Below are 22,307 nucleotides of genomic sequence, written 5' to 3' on the forward strand. Positions count from 1 at the left end.
AAGGGGAAAAAATTATATGGACCTCTTTAAAAATCATATGAAATTATAAGGAATTATGGATTAATTATTCTTATAAAAATAGTCATGTGTGTTATAAAATATTTAATAAAATATGACAAGTAAATACTTGATAGGATCCAATCCCCCTACTAGTTAATCTTTTTTGGGGCTAGGCCCTCTGTTGTACTAAAAAAAAACCTAGAATAACTATTTTTGGTTAAGGCCTGACTAATAGATCAAATGACACTAAGCACCTTCCACTAAGCAGTATTTGCATAGAAGAAAAAATCAGACCGGACCGGCCGGTTCAACCGGAAAACCAGTGAACCGGTCTAGTGTCCGGTCTGATTTACTAGGTGAACCGGATATTGTTCAAATCGGTATTGAACCAGTTAAATCGGTCAAAACCGGTGTTAAATCGGATAAACTGCCGGTTGGAGTGGGTCAGCCGGTTTAGTGATTTCCCCCCCTTCCGGTGCAAAACAACATCACTTGGTCATTGGAAAAAAAAAACAAGCAAAGAAAAACCCAAATCTGGTTGATCTCTAATATGATCTGGAGAAAGAAATGAAAAGAAGAAAAGAAACTCCATATTTGTTTGCCTATCCGCGGAATCTATGCTCAGTCTTCTAATCGAACTTTGCTGACGCTCGTGGTCATTGTTTTCACTCTGTGTCTTGCTCCATCGCCGTCTCTTACTGCATGGCTGTTGCTGCTGTACTTCATCTTAGTATTTCTCTTCCAAGATGCAACTCGTGTTGTTGGAAGAAAAGGAGAAAGAAAAAGGAAGAAAACACCCTATGCTGGTTGAAAGTAATGTGAAAGAGAGGAGAGAGGGGAGAGGGGAGAGGGGAGCCTTGGGGGAAAATGACTAGAGATTCTACAGAAGTGCAGAGAGAGAAAAGTGAAAGTCAAATAAGCAAATAATATGATTTGATAGATCAACATGGAAGAAGGAAAGGATGGGACAAAAGGGAAGCCTTTCACGTGCTCACGTAGGAAAAAAAAAAAAAAGAGAGAGAGAATGAGAAATAAAAGTAAAAAATGTAAACTTGGTAAGAGAAAAAGTAGAACTATAGGTAAAATTTAATCGGCTGTGAATTTATGAAAAAAAGGAGAGAATAAAGAGGGAAAAAAAGAAAATAGAAAGATTAAATATTTTTCTTATAATTAGAATAGGAATTTTTTTTACATATTTTAATTAAATTTGGCCAAAAAAACATATTTTAATTAAATTATATTATTTTAATTATTACGGTTTAACCCGGTCTGACCCTGTTCTAACCCATTAACCCTTGAACCAGTACATCAACCGGTTCATTAACCGGTCCGGTTTTTTATTCCTTGAGTATTTGCATCTGTGAAGATTGTCCTTTGCTGTTTTGTTGATTTCTTCAAAAACAAAAACGAACATCATGATGTCCAAAGAAGTCAACAAACCAAACTAAATACTCTTGTCCAAAGAACCTTGCACACCCACAATAAAATCATAAGCAGTGGATCTACACACCAAGGTATTGTTTGGTACGAGGAAAATAAAAAAGAGGAGAGGGAAGAAAAAATTTTAATGAGTTCCATTTAAAAGATTAGGGAAGTGGGGTTTTAAAATTTTAATAAAAAGAACAAGTAATAGAAAAGAGTAATAAAACTAATTAAAAGTTTTTAACCTCACTTATCCAAATTTTTAAATTGAACTCATTAAAATATTTTCTCACCTCGTCTCCTTTTTATTTTCTTCATACCAAATGAACCCTAAATTTTCCATCCCTGAGGCCACCAATAATAATAATAATAATAATAATAATAATAATAATAATAATAATAATAATAATCCATATTGCTAGTTGGAGCTCTAGCTTTTAAGGCATATTAATTAGCTGTGTTTTATAAAGGGCAAGGGGAAAAAAAACCATTCGAGGCAATGTTGTAGGATGTCTAAGCTCTAAGGAAGATTATACTCCTCTAATCCTTAATATATGACTTAATTATTGAGTTGATTTTGGTTCTAAATATAAGACCCATTTCTCATATTTATTAATTTTTTCTAAATTACCCTTATGGATACTCCCTCAACCATAATCAAGTAGAAGAGGGAGAGAAGATATTAAGAAAGATAATTCTGGTGTTTTAGAAAAAAAACATGTCATATTTTTTATAACTAACTAACTTGCTTAACTTCCTTAATCTAATCAAATTAGTTAAATAAATCTTATATTAAGGACAGAAGAAGTATATAAGAGGCTAGCTATGAAGTGACAAGGACGGATTGGCTTAAAGATACATACACAGTTGCTCAAATTAATCCATCAACATCTATAGTTTTATCAAATTTTGAATCAGATTTCTATATATGTGCTTCTTTTTGTTAGAGCCTTGTAGTTTACTATATATGTCAAAGATGTCAGTCTCCTTTCATTAATAAGCTAATTTTATTTTATAACAATGTCGTAATTTCATCATAAGGTGTGCTCTTTATTTTATGCCGCAGGTAGGAGGAAGAGATGAAAGAGAACCATTGGAATGGGATTGATCAGTTAGCATATATACTCCTCTATAACTCAGTAAATTATGAGGATCCAATAAACTTGATTCAAATCTGGTCAAACAAAATTCATTCAAAATCTAATAAAACTATAATAATTGACAGATTACTTTTCCCATCTAAATATCTTCATATCTCTTCTTCGATTCGATATCTAGGGACTTTAGATATACACTTTTAGCATTTAATTAATTTTTTTTGGGGAATTCTTTTAGTTATGAATTTTTGCTCTAATTTAATTTTTTCGATTTAGCATCATCATCTTGTTACGTGATTCTCCATTGTCTGATGTTGATTGTAAACAATAGACAACTAAGTTTGTGAACAACTGGAAGAAAAAACATGAATAGTATGAAAGATATAGGGAAACTACTGTCTTTTCCATTTTAGAATCAATTTGATACCTATACAAAAATAAAAATCATAACTTCAAGATTCAATTGATTTTTCAAACATATCAAATATAGTTTCAAACACAATTGGTTTTGATCAATCAAGAGACAAAATGGTCTAAGTTTTTATTAAATTATAAAAAACTTGAAGGACCAAAACTTATAGTTTAAAACTTGATAGACCAAAATCAAAATGAGGATAAACTTGAAAAGTTAAAAACTGTATTAACCCAAAAAATATCTTATCTGTCATTGAGGTAAAAAAAAAAAAAATATCCACTGTTTGGTGATTGAAGGATCAATCCCTCTAAAGCCATTGCTTTAATTTCTTGAATCGTGGGGTGAAACCAAACCTTTGTTACAGCAGCATAATTTGAGAGAAATTAAACGTTACACTCGCATATATAAAGCAAGTAAAAATTTGAAGAGAAAAATAGGATAAGCAATAGATAAATTAGAGTTACGTTTGAAAAGAAGAACATGATGAGCACAACCCAAGATGTAGGAGGAATGAACTCTCAGACGATCCTACAATGACCAACAATAGCCAACCAAAACTCATAAATCAATCTAAACTAACGATATATGTGTGTGTGTGTGTGTGTGTGTGTGTGTGTGTGTGTGTGTGTGATTTTGCATTCTAAGTTTGTAGGTTCATTTAAGTTCAATTGGTAAAAGATTTTGCACATATGAACGTGGTCGAGGATTTAAACTAGAGCTTGGTCACAAATGCAAACAATTTGTGATGTAACGACGGTTAGTGGCCATCATTGATGGTGAGATGGCAAGGTCGATGGGGACACATGGCATCGATCAACGGATCCAACATTTCATTTTAAAATTATAAAAATAAAAACAAACCAGTAAAAGGGCCCATTTGGTTCAAAGAAAATCCTACGATGGAAGTGGAAAATCAAGATTTTCCACTGGCGACGGGCGTTTGGTTTGAGTAAGCCGTAAGAGTAACAAATTTTTGGAGGAAGGCTGATTTTCCTTTAAACATATAAAATTTTCGCGGGAACATATTTTTAGTCACCTGCCTCAAATCACCAATGACCCATTTGCCCCTGAAACGTTGACTAAAAAGTACATCTGGAGCTCCCAAATTTTGAAGATGAATTGGTGCTTGAAGAAGTTGAGAGGACCAAGACTCTTTTCCAAGTATACGCTTTTAGGACAATGAGCAATGACTATATTCACACAAACGTGCGCGTGTGGACACATGAACGCATGCACACACGCACACACTCACGGGTTCCTTCTATGAGAACCCAGTATATCAAACTGAGATTTCAACTTGGGCATATACATAACAAACAAAAAGTAAAAAAAGAGAAGAAAATAATGCACAACATCGTGTATATAAATTTTATTCTTTGTTTTTCCCCCCCTTATATTTGCGTTGTAAATTAATCTTCACTCGGTCAGAGATAAATGATTAGACCCATGCAAAAAAATTGAACCCAGTCCATCAACGTCCTTTATTTTGTTCTTCACATATTTGATTCCTTTTAATCTAGTGTTCTTGTTTACTCATGGTTGTGGTCGTAATGACTAAGGGTAAATTATATTGTCATCACTTGCTATGGGTGTTTATAGTATGTCGCAATTTTTTACTTGAAAATTTACTTTGTTCATTGCATAAAAGAGTGTAGCAAAATTGGAATTTTGTGTGAAAGTTAGAATATAGTGCAGGAAATTTGAATTTGGTGGAAAATTTTTGAATTTGATGAACATTTTACTGCAATTCTACAGGAAATTTGAATTTGTGACATCAAATTCAAATTTGTTTGCTTCTTTCCTTATCATATTAAGGCTTAAATTTCAACCAACATGACTTTAAAAATTAAAAAAATTGAATGGATTTTGTTGTATCGAGATTGCATTCACATACTTGATTGTTAATTCACAAATAACTGTAAACTAGCTATTTGAACCAGACTTGATAGTTATAAATTAAAAATGTCAAATAATGAACTACCAATTTGGTCATTTTAATTCCTTATATTACTTGTCAATTTTTCGGAAAGAATGTCAAGTGCCTTACTTGACGACGATTCTATCATATAACTATTAGGTATTGATATAATATTTGACCTTTATCTTGAAAAAAATAGATAAGTGTGCGTAATTTTTTTAAAATACATTACAAGACTTTCAAGACGAGACAATGTTTACCAAAAGAAAGCTGAAAAATGGTGTGACCACTGTAATAAAAAGGGTAACACCAGGGACATTTGCTGGAAGTTACAAAGCAAGCCATCCAATCATGACAACAAGCAATGAACTGAAAAGAAAATCTACCATGTAGAAAAGAAAGAAGAAAAAGAAGAGAAGCTGAGCATAGAGGAACTTTAATTGCTAAGGCAAATTCTGGAAAAACAAACCAGCATACCAAATGTCAATTTGGTGAAGTCAGGTAACTCCACAATTGCCCTAGAAAAAAAGTTCCAAATCTTTTTGGGGAGAAGCAATGCTAACCTCAGCCTACCTCATAAGTAGAGTCCCCTATAAGATTCTAAATTTTAAATACCCAATTCAGAAATTGCTAGAAATCTCTCTCCCCTGATTAACAATTTACCTCCAAAAGTCTTTGGTAGTATTTATGTACAAAAATGAAGGAAAACTTGAATCAAGAGTTGAAAAGTGCATTTTTCTGAGGTACTCCCCAACACAAAAGGGATATAAATGCTACTCCCCAATCACTAAAATTGTCCACATCACTAAGAATGTTGTCTTCTATGAAGAAGAAGCATACTGCCCTAAATTACCCATTTAGGGTAAGAACTGTACAGCTGATGAATGGCTAATTTAGGAGCCTAATACCTACTAGTCACTTGAAACTACACCTAAACCATCAAACAAACCTGAAACTATGTTTGATTTACTTGAAAACTCACAATACAACCCAAAATAGACATAATACAACTCACAAGATAATTCTAAAGACTTGACTAGGTCTAAAGATCAACAAGACAGTCTTGAAACCTCTTAAAACAAAATCAAATCCTTACGAAATTCACCTTCCAGAACCACCAAGACCAACAAAAATGATGCTAAAAAATCCAACAAAACTAGGAGATAATGACCCCAATATCGAAACTAACTTGGAAGAAGAAATAGAAAGAAGAGACATTCCCACTCTAAGGCATGAATATGACTCCAACATAAGTTTGATCCTAAAGAGCTAGGATGGCCTATTGCTCTCAAAAAAGGAGTAAGATCATGTACCCAATAACCTATATTGAAGTTTGTATCGTATGGTAACCTATTTGCTAGAATACAAAGTTTTGTTGCTAAAAGTGCACGTGTAAAGGTACTAGAGACCTTCCAACAAGCTATGACCAGTTCTGATTGGAGAAAAGCAGTGGAAGTGGAACTAATATTCTTAAAGGAAAACAAAATATGGGACATCACTTCATTAACTCCAAGAAAGATGGTAGGACGCAAGTGGGTCTTCACACTAAAGTTCAATCCAAATGACAGTCTCAATAAATATAAAGTAAGGGTTATTGCAAAAAGATATACTCAAACCTACGAGATTGACTATAAGAAAACCTTTGCTTTGGTGGCCAAATTCAACATAATTAAAGTCATTTTATCTATAACAACCAACTTAGATTGGCCTCTACACTAACTAGATGTGAAGAATGACCTTCCTAAATGGAGATTTAGAGTAGAAAGTCTATGTGGAGATCCTTGAAGGAGTGAGAAAAATTGAAAATGACATTAAGGTTTGCAAACTTAGAAAATTGTTAGACAGACTAAAGCAATTCTCAAAAGTATGGTTTGATAGGTTTGCAAAGGCTTTGAAGAGGTTTGAGTACCCTCAAGGTCAAGTTAAACACACACTCTTTGTGAAACAAAACAGTGGGATGGATACCATATTTATTGTCTATGTGGATGATATCATGATCATGGAAAATGATGATAAGTGAATAGATTCACCAAAGAGGGCGTTAGAAGTCAAGTTTTAAGTAAAGGATCTTAGCTAGATGAGATATTTCTTAGGCATGGAGGTAATAAGGACCAAGAAAGCAACCAATGCGCCCCAATAGAAGCACACACTAGACCTCTTCCATAGAATAGGAATGCTCAGAGCCAAACTAAGTAAAACACTAATGGAAGCTACATGTAACTTGGAGGTCAAACCAGATAGCACTCTAGTTGATTAAAAAAGGTATAGAAAACTAGTGGGAAAACTAATTTACTTGATTCACAAATGTCCCGACATAAGTTAAGTAGTGGGAGTAGTCAACCAGTTCATGCATTAACCTTGAGAAGAAAAAATGGTGGCTATTTTAAGAATCCTAAGCTATCTAAAACTCAATCCTGGAAGAGGAATCTTCTTTGAGAAGAACAAAAGAAGAGGCATACAAATCTACATAGATGCAGATCATGATAAGTATTTAGAGCATAGGAGGAGTACTATAGGGTATTGCACTTATATGTGGGAAAACTTGGTAGCATGGAGAAGCAAGAAGCAATCTATGGTATCAAGAAGTAGTTTAAAAGAACCGAACCAGACTGGACAGCCCGATCAATCAAACTGTCAACTAGACTTGTTAGTGGCTCAGTTTGAACCAAACAACCGCTTATATGGTTGAGACGAATTAGACCAAAGTTGAATTGTCATTAAGTCATAACTCAAAGTTGGACTAGGAAATAGAACGATTTTTAGAAAACCATTCAGTTTTTTAGCTTGATTGAAAAAATATTGAAAAATTATAAGAAAAGTAAAAAAGTTGATCCCCTAAAAATCCTAATATTCTTTTAGACTATTTGTAACCATATGGTATTATTTCACTAAAAATTTCATATATTGTGGTGTTACAACTAAGCCATTAGCCTTTTGCTTTGATGTTTAGTCTAGCTTTTTAAACAATGTTTTTTGACTGGAATGAATTAATATTTTTAATATTATTGAACATTTTAAACATATATCACTTTAAATATATAATGTTTTAGTGCATTTTCTGTAATATCCTTATATATATATTTTTTAAAAAATAGAGTCAACTTTCCACCAACTTTGGGTGGAAAGTTGAAATGTTACGGTGGAAAATTTGGAGAGTGGAAATTTGGGAGTGGCGTGTGGAAAATTTTGGATCAGAAAGAAGACTTTAGGGGGAGGAATGAAGACTTTGGGGAAGGAGAGTTAAAGCACGGAGAAAAATGGGATAGGGTTTGTTGGAGTAATGAAGAAATAAAAGGGGGAGGGAACACAGAAGTTGAGTCGCATGCAGGAGAGAAAGAGAGAGAACGAGAAAGAGAGAGAACAAGAAATAGAGAGAAAGAGAGAGTTAGAGTGGGAGGAGCAGACCGGTAGAGGAGGAAATAAGCTTTGAAGATATTTTAGGTACATAAAATTACTTCTTTTTATCCAACTTTCTTTATGAATATTTCTTGTATATTTTAAGCTTCTTATTTATATTATTACTATAATAATTGGAGAAAATTTTGAAACTTATATATGATCTAAGTATTGAGTTTTGACAAAAGATTACTATAGAAATTTAGAAGTGAATGAGTTATTAATTTTAATCGGTTAGATTTGTCCATTTGTTGGTTTTTAGTATTTAAATTAGTTTTTCTAGTTGAAAAATCTGTTATATATGATTTATATTATATTTTTACTGATTAAATTCAAGTTAAGTAATTTATTTGGATTGTTTGGCATATTATTAAGATTTTAATCGGTTTAGTTTTATTTATTGGGTGACTGGAGGTTTTAAAATAATTATTGTAGCTAAAAAAGTTTATTATTTACGGAAATATATATATATGGTAGTTATACCATTAAAGTTTTGATTAGCTTATTTATTTATAAATATTTAAAGTATTATTGAATTTTTGATACCTTGATTTTGAGATTTAGACTTAAAATGAGATTTTGAAAATTTATAACATAATAATTTTATATTTAGAAATTATGGAAAAATTCTTTTTACTAAGGTAAATAATTTGGAGGTGGTAAATTAATAATTTGGGTTGTTAGAAATTTTAAGTTGTTTTTAAAATACTTAATAATTTTTGGGTTATGAGAATTGCGGGAACTTAGAATAAAAATTTAATTAAATTAGAAATTTAAATAATATAGAGAAGTTTAATTAATTAATTAATTAGTTTATATTAATATGTGGTTATATTAATTGTGTAGATTAATTATTGGTTGAGCAAAGGATTAACCTTGTGGTACTCCTTAGTATTGCTTTGGCGAAAGGTAACCACTTTCCACTTGTTATATGTGCTAATATGTTATTTGTGAGTATTTTTCTATTTTTGAATAGTATTTGTTATTTGGAATTCGAGTAGATATATTATATCTTTTGAACTATAAAAATTGTCTTGTGGGACTTTTGGAATTGTGGCTGAGAAGTTTGGAAAAGATATATGATTTATATCTTATAGATTATACTAGAAAAAGATTGAGACATTTTTGTTATGTTGTGAATGGTTGGTTGTTATTTGGATTTTGAATTGAGCTACATCCTACCACGTGGTAAGGCCGCCATTGATGCACATTGGTTGGCTTCTTCCTTCATCCCCCATAGTAAGGGGATAGGCCTTTGTGGCTTTTGATTCATCCCCCAGAGTGAGGGATAGGCCTGTATGTCTGATTAATCCCCCATAGTGAGGGATAGACTATGTGGCTTGTGTGTTAGCCCCCATAGTGAGGGTTTGGATAATTGAAATTATATATCTATGTTTTCGAGAATTAATAACTGTCTCACTTGACACCTCACGAGCACGTGTTAGTGTGTATGATGAGTTGAAAAGTTGGTTACTGAGGCATTTGTCTCACCTCGTGGTTTTTACTATCTTCAGGTGATAGTTCAAGTGGTGGCCCATCAGGGAAGGCTCCAAAGACATAATATGCTGTTATAGTTTGTATAGCCTCTCTACTTTTGTTTTATGTGTGGATGTGTTATATATTGCCACATAGGGCCCACATACTCTAATGATGTAAACTAATACTTTTAATTACTACTATATGCTATGGGAGGTCATTGGAAGACCAGAGATATTTAAGACTTTGCGTATTGCGCTCATTTGATAGTGTTGACTTTTGACTAATGGGCTCCATGACTTATATTAAAATGTTTTATTAGTTCGTGTGTTTGAATGTATAAGTTTGGTTTAGACTAACGGTTGAATGATATTTCTGGACTTTGAAAGTCCAAGGCCCAAGTTAACGATTGATGTGGCTCGTAATATAAGTTTATTTCTTTTAACCATAATAGCGATTTTAAAACTTTAAGGTTTCTTCTTTTCTATCATGGTTAATCAATTAAAATAAATTATTGGATTTAATCTAAAATGGTTTTGAAAGAGCGATTGTCACATTTTCAATGACTTGTGAGTTATGTAATATATTATTATAATACTTTTGATCCTTAATATAAGACCTAGTTGACGAATTTGGAGATTAAGGGAGTTAGTTAAGTTAGTTATTTTTAGTAAATAGATGTTGCCTCTCCTAAAATGCCCTTATTAATCATGTGTGTTTGAATTACAAACTGAAAGCAACTATTTAATATATACAACCACTATAGGGATTACCTGAAAACAAAATAAATAAATATTGGAAACAAAATAGATTAAGATCTCATATTTATAATTAAACTAAAAGTCAAACTAACTCTTAGATTAAAAATCAGAGGTAGTATTAGTTTATCAAGTCACCATAGTTTTGATTGTCTAAATGTATTTCTAAATTATTTAATAATTTGATATTTTTCATATATATATTAATTATACATATATATATGATTATTCTTATTAATCATCGTGTCATCAGTTCGATTAGATGGTCTAACTAATCTAACTATTTGAATCATGACCCTTTGATCTTTCTAACTTGACTTCCAGTCCGGCTTTTAAAATATTAGGGTAGAACTAAGATTCGTAACTCCAGAAGTATGCAAAGGGATATGGATTGCAAGACTTCTGAAGAAGCTCAGGATTCCACATGAAGGGCCACTACATTTATGGATATGGATTGCAAGACTCTAGAAGTATGCAAAGGGATATTTCTGCCTCTAGATCCCCTTCACCTGCTAGTGTTCATGCTCCTTGTTCACTCTTTGCCCATCCCTATTGTTGATTTCAACAAAAATCTAGAACGTTAAGAATGAAAGGAATTATAATTTATAGATGAGAGTGATAGAAACAAAGAAGAAGGGAGAATGTGAATGGAAAATAAATCAAAACAAAAACTAAGGGGGAAAAAAACCAGAAGCAAGGAGTTATTAGATATAGACCTTTTAGTAATAAGCCATGCCAATCTCCTCATTTCCAAGCTGGGTACTAATACAAAGAATATCAAAATACTCTGTTTCTTTCATCTAAGTCAGATTGATGAGGTTTCTTATGATGATGATGAGCGCAATGAGGCAGAGGGCAATGAATAGTGATAGAGAAAGCCTTGGGAAGCAGACAGGAACATATAAGAAGAAAACCAAACTTGAAATAGAAGAAAGGCAGATAGAGAGAGAAGTAATGATGAAAGAGAAATTTCAAAATTTAAAACTGAAGTCTTCCCACTCAAAAAACAGGGAACAAAGCCCCATACAAGCTGCACTGTTCATAGAGCCATTACTGTTTGTAGAATAGTGAAAATAAAGTAGAGCCGTCCATGATTTGTAAATGGCTGGGCTTGCCATTAGGGGTGGAAACAGGCCAGGTTAAGCCAGGCTTTGTCCTTAATCGGCCAGGCTTGTTTAGTAACAAGTTGGCTTGAGCCTAGCCTATGGCTTATTATAGGCTTTTTCTTCCAACCTGAGCCTGATCTGTGTAAAAGCCTAGCCTGGCCTGAGCTTGTTTAAAAAGCTTGTAATTTTAAAATTTTCAAAATGCATAATAAAAAATGCATAGGCTAATAAAAAAAAGTAAAATATACATACTACAAAATAATTATTTTTTATTATTATATTTTATTTAAATTTTAATGTCATGAGTAATATTTTAAATTTTAATTATGGTTATTATTGAAAACAAGTTATAAGTATATATTAAAATTTGAAATAAGACTATATATAAGTAGAAAATTTAAATTTAAATTAAGATTAAATAAATAGGCCAAGCCAGGCCTGATAGACTTAATAGGCTTTAGAAAAGGCCTAAACTTGGCCTCTTAGGGTAAACATGCCATTAAAGAGGCCTGGGCCTTTTTCTATTTTGAAACAGGTCAGGCTTGGCTAGGCCTAATGCAGGCCAGGCCATATGCCCCTAACAAGTCGTCTAGCTTATTTTCATCCCTACTTGCCATTGATTTTGATTTATTATGATATGTAGATAGAATAGATAGATTTGCTAATGTTTATCTTTTCTCTTTCATCATAAGTATTAGTTCATATCCTTAGAAAATACAAAACAATTTTTTTAAAATAAGTGATGAAATAAAATTTACTTATTAGGTTTAAGGTTCATTAAGCACCTTGAAATATTCCGTTATTTCATTGTTATTTATTCATTCTTGACTAATGTTATTGTTTATAAATATTTTAAATTAAAATATTTAGAATTATTTGATCCCAATTTTTTGAGTGTATATTCTTTTTTTAATTTGAATTTGTGGTTTCTGGGTGTGCAATAAAATTTTTTTAACAATTTTATTTCACCATGAATTTGTTCTCCATGTTTTTAAAATGGCTATCACTTTTTCGGCAAAAAACAAAATGTCTAAAATTTTTAGATCTTTTAAATTTTGCTAAGTGCCAATGAATTAACTAAATTATTTTATGGGGAAGCATTATAAACTAGTAGTAATTTATATTGTAAATCAATTTTGTGAATTAATGTTTTCTGTAACTGCCGGCTAAATTTAGGAATTTAAACTAATTTATTTTGCAAATTTATTTTAAAAATAAGTGTGCTGTTTCTGGGGTGAGTTTTTCTAAAATTGCGAGATAAATGTGGTCATTTTTTTTTTTTGAAAATCATTGAACCCCTTGTTCACAATTTAATAAATAATATTTTTCACTAAATTTTGAAAAAATAAATAATTTTGAAACAGAAATATTTTAATTATAATAATCTCTAATAAAAAATGTACAAAATAAATTCATAAGAATTTTAATAGTCAATTTGATCATAGCCATCATAATCATAAATCGTTAATCTTTATTATTAATCTATGTGTCTATTCATATATAAAACGACAATACAAAGCAAGACTTAAGAGCATGCTAACATATAATTACACCATTTCACAAATAAATATTTTTCTATTTTTTATTTTTGTTAAAACCACGTTTCTACCCATGATCTCCTATTTATAACTTTTTTTGGAATTTAGTTTAATTTAATTTTAAATTGGTTCATATCTGATATATATGTCATGTGCACATTTCATGTCTTTCTATTAAGAACCTGTTTGGTTAAGTGGTGGGATCTCAAATAAGCGCATTTAAATCCAAATAAGTGATTATAAAGCATATTTGTCTTGTTTAGGTAATTTTTATAAAATCTCGATAAATCATGATTTTACCCTTATACTGCACTTTTAGGATAAATAACAGGGAGTAGCTTATAGGTTTGAAAAATCCCAATCAATCTTTAGTAACTAAATTTTCTCAATCTACCTTCCCACTCTTCCTAAAATATCTCCTCAAATATTATCTCCACATATTTTGCTTACAATTTTTTAACCTAAATCACTTAAAATTTTTTTTTAAGAGGCCGTCGTCTCGTCTTTTCAAATCAATCAAGCTACCAAAAGGTATGTTTCCTTCTTTATTTGTAAGTTATTTTAAATAATAATAATTTTAAAATAAAAATAATATTTAAATATTCATGTCTTTTATTAAATTATATTTAATAAAATTTATTATTAAATATAATAATTATGAAAGTGTAAAAATTTTTATTAACGTCATGCCTTTTTTAGTAATTATACATCCATAAGTGATTTTAATAAATGAAAACTAAACATAATAACAATTCTTAAAATCATTTATAAAAAAAACAATCCAAATAGAAATCACGATTAACTAGTGTCAGTTATAGCTAGTATCACTTATAAAATTCATGATTATCTAAAATCACAGTTGTTCACCATTAATCCAAACGAACACTCAATTTATTAACCAACTAATGCAATCTTAAAAATAATTTTATTTTTCTTTCTGTAAAATAATGATTTTTGTTCATTGGGGCTGCTAGTGATGCCAGATAAATCTATTTTTAATTTTTTTGATTAATTTAATTAATTCTGATTTATTATGAAATTTATTGCAGTTATCTCCAAATAATGAGACTTATTTTTTCTATTTATTTTGTAAAAACCAAAATTCTTTTTATCCACAAATATTTTAAATTAAGAAAAATAAATAAAATTATTTTTCTATTTTTTATATAAAAAAACCAATTCATACCTGTGCATTGCTCAGGTACTGTACTAGTTAATGTTACTTCCAATCTTAATTATAAGACCTCGTTTGTAGACTATGAACGATATATTATAATTAGAGCCGGAGTAGTATATAAAAGTAGAGTACAGAGCAAGACTCACAAGAGAGTGCCATACGGCTTCACAAGGATGCAGATAGATGAGTTTTATTTTTCTATTTTTTAAAATCTGAAATTATAAGCACACCTCTCCTATTTTTGTAATTACCCACGATTCCTCTAATATATCCAATACATGTGCTTTATGTTATTTTCTTAGTTTTGTTAAAGTTGGAATTTCCTACACACTACTTCCATGATATCAATCAATCAATATCAATATAACTATAAAAGTAGTCAGTAGGCCTCCTTGTGACACATGTCCATCAGCAACTATGGAAGATTTTAAATTACAATATTAAATTTTTTAAAGCAGGTGTAAATTTCTAAGTGAGGCGTTTTGGGTTCTCCGTTAATGGGCTTGAAGGTGGCAAGTGAGGGAGCTTGTAAACGTCTCTCCGATGGTCTGGTTTTAGTGTGAGTGCTTCTTACCCGTGTTTTTATTGGAAGCAGTTACTCTTTTTGATGGAGACAGTTTGTAGTAGTTTTCCCCTTTCAACGATCGTGGCACGCATATCATTCTTTACCTATGCCGGTTTCGGGATGGAATCGGGGCTTCTTATATCACTAGGGACGGTCGCAAGCATTATATTGATAGGGTTTTGTATGTTATTGTTCGCTTGATGGTTTGTACTGAAGAGGATTTACAGCAGTTTCAAACTATCAGAGAAAGCTTCTCTTTTCTCACCTTTTGAATTACAGCAGTTTCCAACTTTCTCGCTTTGTCTTTGAGGTTCCGCCAACGGGAAGCCCTAATCTTGCAACCCCAGAGTGGTCTGCTTGCACAATGCTGACGTAAACGTTCCACAGTACTCAGTGTTTCCCTCTTCTTTCACCCAAGAGTCGAAGCTTCCTAGATCGCTGTGTCTCTATCCTTTTCAGTGTCACTGCCTCCCCATCTCTCAATGGCAACAACACCATTCATTCTCTCTCTCTCTTTCTCTCTCTAACTTTTGTAAATATCTTGTGGCTTCGGCTTGTCGGCGGCATGGTTAAGGAGAGAATAGATGATTGGGTCGTGTCTGAGGAGAAGAAAGAAGAGGCTGAACCAGAGTTCCTTCCCCCTCCCCCTCAGTCAATATTGTGAGTAAAACTATTTATCCTATTTCTGTTCTTTTGATTTTCTCGGTACAATTCTCTCCACGCACATAAATTGATACATGTAATTGATCTTTCTCCAAGGACATTGCCATGAGTTTGCTGAGAGCTATTTTAGTTTGAAAAGTGTTGATTTACGACTGTGGTGCTTTGTTGAGGGCAATTTTGATGATATGGGAGGTGGAAAGATAGTGGTACTCTTGCTGATCTCTCTCTCTCTCTCTCCACTTTTTGATGAGTATCTTAGCTTGGGTGAATCTTTTGCGTGTGTGTGTGTGTGTGTTTTAGTTTTTGTAGATTGCAACCACAATCGATGTTGATCTCCAATAATGAAAAATGCTTTCAAATATTTTTGAAATTGAATGCACTACTAATCATGTCATTTAAGAATATCAGTTTTTCCTCTAATTTTCTTATGTCAACTATAATCACAAATCACATATAGATAAGCCTGCATCTATCAGTGCATCATCACAGTGAAATCAGAATTATAGGAAATATGGATAGTTTATTTTGCAAGACTCGCGTTGCTACATAATTTGACTGTATATAATCCATGGTCGACTCTTTGTTTAGATGGTTTAATGTATATAGTGCCTGATCCTCTCAGATGATTTTGATTTGTAAATATTTCTACTTGCGATTTAGTTTTTTTTAAATGTATAACCAGTATTTGAAGTCCACTAATCTGATAAAATAATGCGCATGATCTAGCCATTCGGACTCTAACAAAATGAAATCCTAACAAAATAATGAGATCGTAACTGAAATGCATATAAATCCATTTAAATGCCTGGATAATGTAATAGTATTTTAATTAAAGCGCATCAATGGGTTCAAACAGAATTTCTAATTAAGTACCTCATTTAACCTATGTAAATAGAGAAATTATTCGATATTGTACTATTATGCTACGAACATGGGAAATCCTTGAGAGTTGACTAAGTTCTATAAATTGTGTATTCTGTTATGCAATGGATTACTCAAAACAAAATCAAAACAAACCAATACAGAATTAAACATCATAGTCAATACATTTCAAAATATAATTCCTAGTCAAGTGGCCGGACTCATTTAACCCATCTTACTTAATAAATTATTAAATCTTATCACATCATGCTACAAACATGTGTAATAAGAAAACTGAAATAACAACAGCAATAGCAATAATAATAATAATAATAATAATTACCGGTCAAAGTTTTTAATCTTATTATTTTAAAGTTTTGTTTAACAAATTGCCAAAAATTCTCATACAATAACAGAGTAATGAGATTTCACCGAATACTTTCAAATCTCGTCAATTTAAATACATATATGTGTGTATCAATTTATAAATATTTAAAATGTTCACAGGTGATCTAGACTCTAGAGTATATTAGGTTTTCATCAGACTTCTTATATCATATACTTAAGTATATTCGCTCCACGAACACGAGCCCAATAGGCTATTGAATTACATAGTTCTCAGGTTATTTATATCATATAATTAGATTTTCCTGAATCAATTATCCCGCCATTTTCTCTTCCCATACAACGTGGGGCCAAACTCAGTCCCCACGACGGTAAATGATAATGTGTGGTCATCAAGTAGAATTGTACGAGTGTTTTCTATTAAACCATTGTATTACTTTATTTTTGTTCAGTTATACAAGGTTAAGAACCTTGTCCTTATTGCTTCGCACATACAATTGATTGGAATGCTTTTTAGTTGGAACAAACTTAAAATGTAGACTAATCAATATTAATCTTTACCTATTATGCTTTTCTATCTCTTTTCTAAATAAATCTTCATTTGCTGCTAATTTTTATCAACTCTCCGTGCTACTGACACACAGCCACCCATTTATTTGGCAAATCAGCATATAAAGTCTATAATTTTAATGCCTTTTAAGCCCACTCCGCATCATGCGGGGTCTGCTAATCAATATAACTACAAAATTAATATATAAAAGTAAAGTACAGAGTAGAAGTTGCTAGCTGGACATGTGATATCACCTATGTGTAGATAAATAGTCTTTAATTTTTTTTTATAAAAAAGCCACGTTTCTACCCATATTCCCCTATTCATGTGGTTTTCTTATTTTTTTTCAAATTATTCTCGGGACAAATGCTAACAATAGTTTCTTCATAATTTTTCCTACAAGCCACGTTTCTACCCATGTTTCCTATTCATGAGGATATAGATTTTTTAATCTTCAATTTTACTCTTTCTTGTCAGTTATTCCCACATTGCAATATTCCTGTTTGAATTATTTTGGTTGAATTGGTTGTTCTTAAAATAAAGATCTTGAAAAATATTTTAAATTTTAAATTAAAAATGTATGAAAATGATATAAATTCCTTGATTCACCCTGATTTATTTGGGTGCACAATTTCATATTTTCTAACTAGATTTGTTTTTTTTTTAATAATGTTTCACCCAATCATGATTTTTGTTGTCTTGGTCTGCAAGTATTTATGTTTTAGATTTCAACTCCTTACCACTTTTTTGACAATATTGCCTTCATCTCTATCTTACCATTTATATGCCAAATTTTACTCTTTATTTTACATCAGTCATATATAGCATTGGGAGAATCAAAGTCCCATTAATCCTAATATTTTGATGTTGATTTTATTTTATTTAGCAAATGTTTTAGATTTTCTTTTATTTTGAGTACGAATGTTGAAATATAAAGACTACGATAAAATCTTTTTCGTTAACATGCTTATGATTTTGGTTTAGTTTCAGAATGCTTGGCATATAATCTGCAAAATGGTCAGGGGCGAAAAGCTGCCATATATATATTGGAACTTCTAGAAACTATAACTTCATTATATGTGCATTTCAGTCATTCAATCTTTTTTATTTATTGTTCTTGTGCCCATTGTATTGTTTGTATTATAAGATGTTGGCCATATAACTTTCATTTAAAGTGCATTGCAGCTTAAAACTCTCTAAAATTTCTCATTCACTAACCTGAATTTCTCCGCGTTTTTGATGAATATACAAAACATGATTTACATGTAGGAAGATGACAAGGCTTTGCATCCTACTTTTTAATTAAGAAAGGTGAGTCTTTTCTCTTTGAGTTGATTAACTAGATGCTTCTTATTTTTTCTTCTTGATATTCCATTATTATCGTAGTTGAAGAAGACTCAACCACCACTTTCAATTAATGGGAGTACATCTCTACTTGGTTTTCTAATCTTTTTGACTTGTTGAATTTCAGTGATGAAGAGTAGTAAAAGTGATTTTGTGGTTGGAAAACTAAGTTCCTTTAAAACATCCTTTAATGAAAGTTAAACCATCAATCCTTAACACAAGCCTGAGCTAAAAGATTTTATTCCTCATATTAAAGTTTTTTGAGCAAGTAGTTGATCGTCGTTGATGTATCCTACATAATTATTGACCATAAAATTATCTTATGTAATTATTGATTCAAAAATATGTGAGTTTCAAATCAATAACCACTTTGTCTTCATTAAATTTTCGTATATTATGTAACCTACTTTTACAATACAAAAAATATCATATGTGTCTTATGTAGTTATCAACTATAAAATTATCCTATATGCAGTACATGGGTCATACTATGTGAATAAAGTACATGAGCTTGAACTCACTAGCCATTTTGTCTTCATTAGTTTGATTTTTTTAGGGAAAATCACTAACAGGTCTCACAGAAGGCAATTTATTACTCTGAGGTCCCACGAAATGTCAAAATCACTGACAGGTCCCAAGGGACCTCAGAGTAATATTTTCGTTTTGTAAAATGACATTACTGCCCCTCATATTCCAGATTCACATTTGCTCTGTCATTACGATTTACAACCTCAGCAGCGACTATTAACAACCTAATGAGAGGGCGTTAACAACCCTAGCAGTATCCGTTAACAACTTACTTTATAGAATTATATAACCTCTACATAAGAGTAAATTATAACCAAATAATATAATACAACAACTTTAACACTAAAATGGGAAGCTTTTTTATATCATTAAGAATTTTAACTAGATCCAATAGGATTATAGTAATATTTTAATGCGAATATCCATTTACAATCTCAACAGCGATTATTAACAACTGAATGAGAGGGCATTAACAACCTAAGCAATAGCCGTTAACAACTTACTTTATAAAATTATATAACCTCCGCATAAGAGTAAATTATAACCAAATAGTATAATACAACAACTTTAATACTAAAATGGGAAGCTTTTTGATATCATTAAGAATTTTAACTAAATCCAATAGGATTATAGTAATATTTTAATGCGAAGATCCATTTACAACCTCAATAGCGACTATTAACAACCGAATGAGAAGGCATTAACAACCTAAGCAGTATCCGTTAACAACTTACTCTATAGAATTATATAACCTCCGCGTAAGAGTAAATTATAACCAAATAGTATAATACAACAAATTTAACATTAAAATGGGAAGCTTTTTGATATCATTAAGAATTTTAACCAAACCCAATAGGATTATAGCAACATTTTAATGCGAAAATCCATTTACAACCTCAACAGTAAGTATTAATAACCTAAGGAGAATTGTTAACAACCTTAGCAGTGTCTGTTAACAACTAATTTTATCGAATAATATAACTTCTAACTATAACTAACTAAACTATAACTAAATAGTCTTAAAGTTAATCTTATATAGTTGTTAGAGGTTATATTATCCTATAAAGTCAATTGTTAATAGATACTGCCTAGATTGTCAACAACTCTCTTTGGGTTATTAATACTCACCATTGAGGTTGTAAATGGATCTTCGCATTAAAATGTTGCTATAATCATATTGGGTTTAGTTAAAATTCTTAATGATATCAAAAAGCTTTCCGTTTTAGTATTAAAGTTGTTGTATTATACTATTTGGTTATAATTTACTCTTATGCGGAGGTTATATAATTCTATAAAGTAAGTTGTTAACGGCTACTGCTTAGGTTGTTAATGCCTTCTCATTCGGTTGTTAATAATCGCTGTTGAGATTGTAAATGGATATTCGCATTAAAATATTACTATAATCCTATTGGATTTAGTTAAAATTCTTAATGATATCAAAAAGCTTTCCATTTTAGTATTAAAGTTGTTGTATTATATTATTTGGTTATAATTTACTCTTATGTAGAGGTTATATAATTCTATAAAGTAAGTTGTTAACGGATACTGCTAAGGTTGTTAACGCCCTCTCATTAGGTTGTTAATAGTCGCTGCTGAGGTTGTAAATCGTAATGACAGAGCAAATGTGAATCTGGAATATGAGGGGCAGTAATGTCATTTTACAAAACGAAAATATTACTCTGAGGTCCCTTGGGACCTGTCAGTGATTTTGACATTTCGTTGGACTTCAGAGTAATAAATTGTCTTCTGTGGGACCTGTTAGTGATTTTCCCATTTTTTTAAAGGCAGTACAGCTCATGGGTACCATCACAAGCTCACAGCGTACTATATATGTGAATAATCCCACTAAGCTACAGAATAAGCATATTCCTAGCATGCCACGTTCTCCCATCTATTTTGATTATCTTTCCATTATCTCTATTTCACATATTTAGCCCAAAAAGATTAGCATAAATAAATAAGGATACAAAAAGGTTCTAAAAATAATTCAAATTAAAAAAGTAAGTAAAATGTATCTTTTTAATTCAAAATAATTAACATTGATGAATAATACATAATAAATGAATAGATTATTATTTCCCCATTGTTCCTATTTCACATTATCAACCAAAAAAATTAGGAGGCCAATAAAATAACTGTTTGTTCCTGTTCATATAAACAAATAAACTTTATAAAATTATTGTGTTTGTACAGTAGAGTTGTGAAATATAGTTTCTACTTTGTTCCTTTTATCACTCCGTCTGTAGGCTATATTTGTAATATGCCTTATACATGGATTCAATTTGAAGGTCAACTTCTTTATTATATAGACTTTTTTATTGTTTATTGTATTGACGTTTTTAGAATCCTCAAGTATATAAAATACTATTCCAGTCCTTAATGTAAGACCTAATTAATTAATTTAAGTAGATTAATAATGTTAGTTACGTCACACCTTACTTTTATACCTCATTTTATCTCAATTGGAATCATTTTGGATCATTTCTTATGTCCTTAAGTTGAAAATTTTAAACATTAAATTTTCTTAAATTCGGGTTACTATTCATTGTAACCCTTATAAAAGTCAAACTTTGAAAATTCATAACTAATTCTAAAAAAATTAAAATGAGGTGGTTCCAAGATTCTATGGAAAGCTCCTGACATGATTTTTAAAGGAAAAATACTTACCGGCATTCAGAACTCATTTATCAATCCCTGATTTCATTCAAAATGGTACTGTTTATATAGTCATTTTTCAATTTTTCAGAATTTATGTCTAACTTTGGAAGGACATAACTTTTTGTACAAAACTCCAAATTTAGTGAAATACCACTTATTTTAAAGATAAAAATATGATCCATAGGTCTGAAAATTTTCAGCTTGAAATTCAACCAATTGCACAAAATCTCATTGGTCAAACTTAGCCCTTAAAAAGTCAACTTTTATCCCCTTTTTGCAATTCTTGCCCTTTTTCTTTTCTTTTCCTTTCACATAACCTTTCCAATCACCTAACATATACTTAAACATGATTTCTTAATCAAATTCTCACATGTAAAGTATCATTAATCATTAATACATTATTCCAACATGGTTCGTGAATATACATGACAATACATAATAGTTTACAAAATATAACTTAAATGGCTTTAAGCTCATTCATCTTCCAAGG

Source organism: Neltuma alba, unplaced genomic scaffold (genome assembly GCF_004799145.2).
Source record: "Neltuma alba isolate B1F8T4 unplaced genomic scaffold, ASM479914v2 tig00002132_pilon, whole genome shotgun sequence".
Lineage (NCBI taxonomy): Eukaryota > Viridiplantae > Streptophyta > Magnoliopsida > Fabales > Fabaceae > Neltuma > Neltuma alba.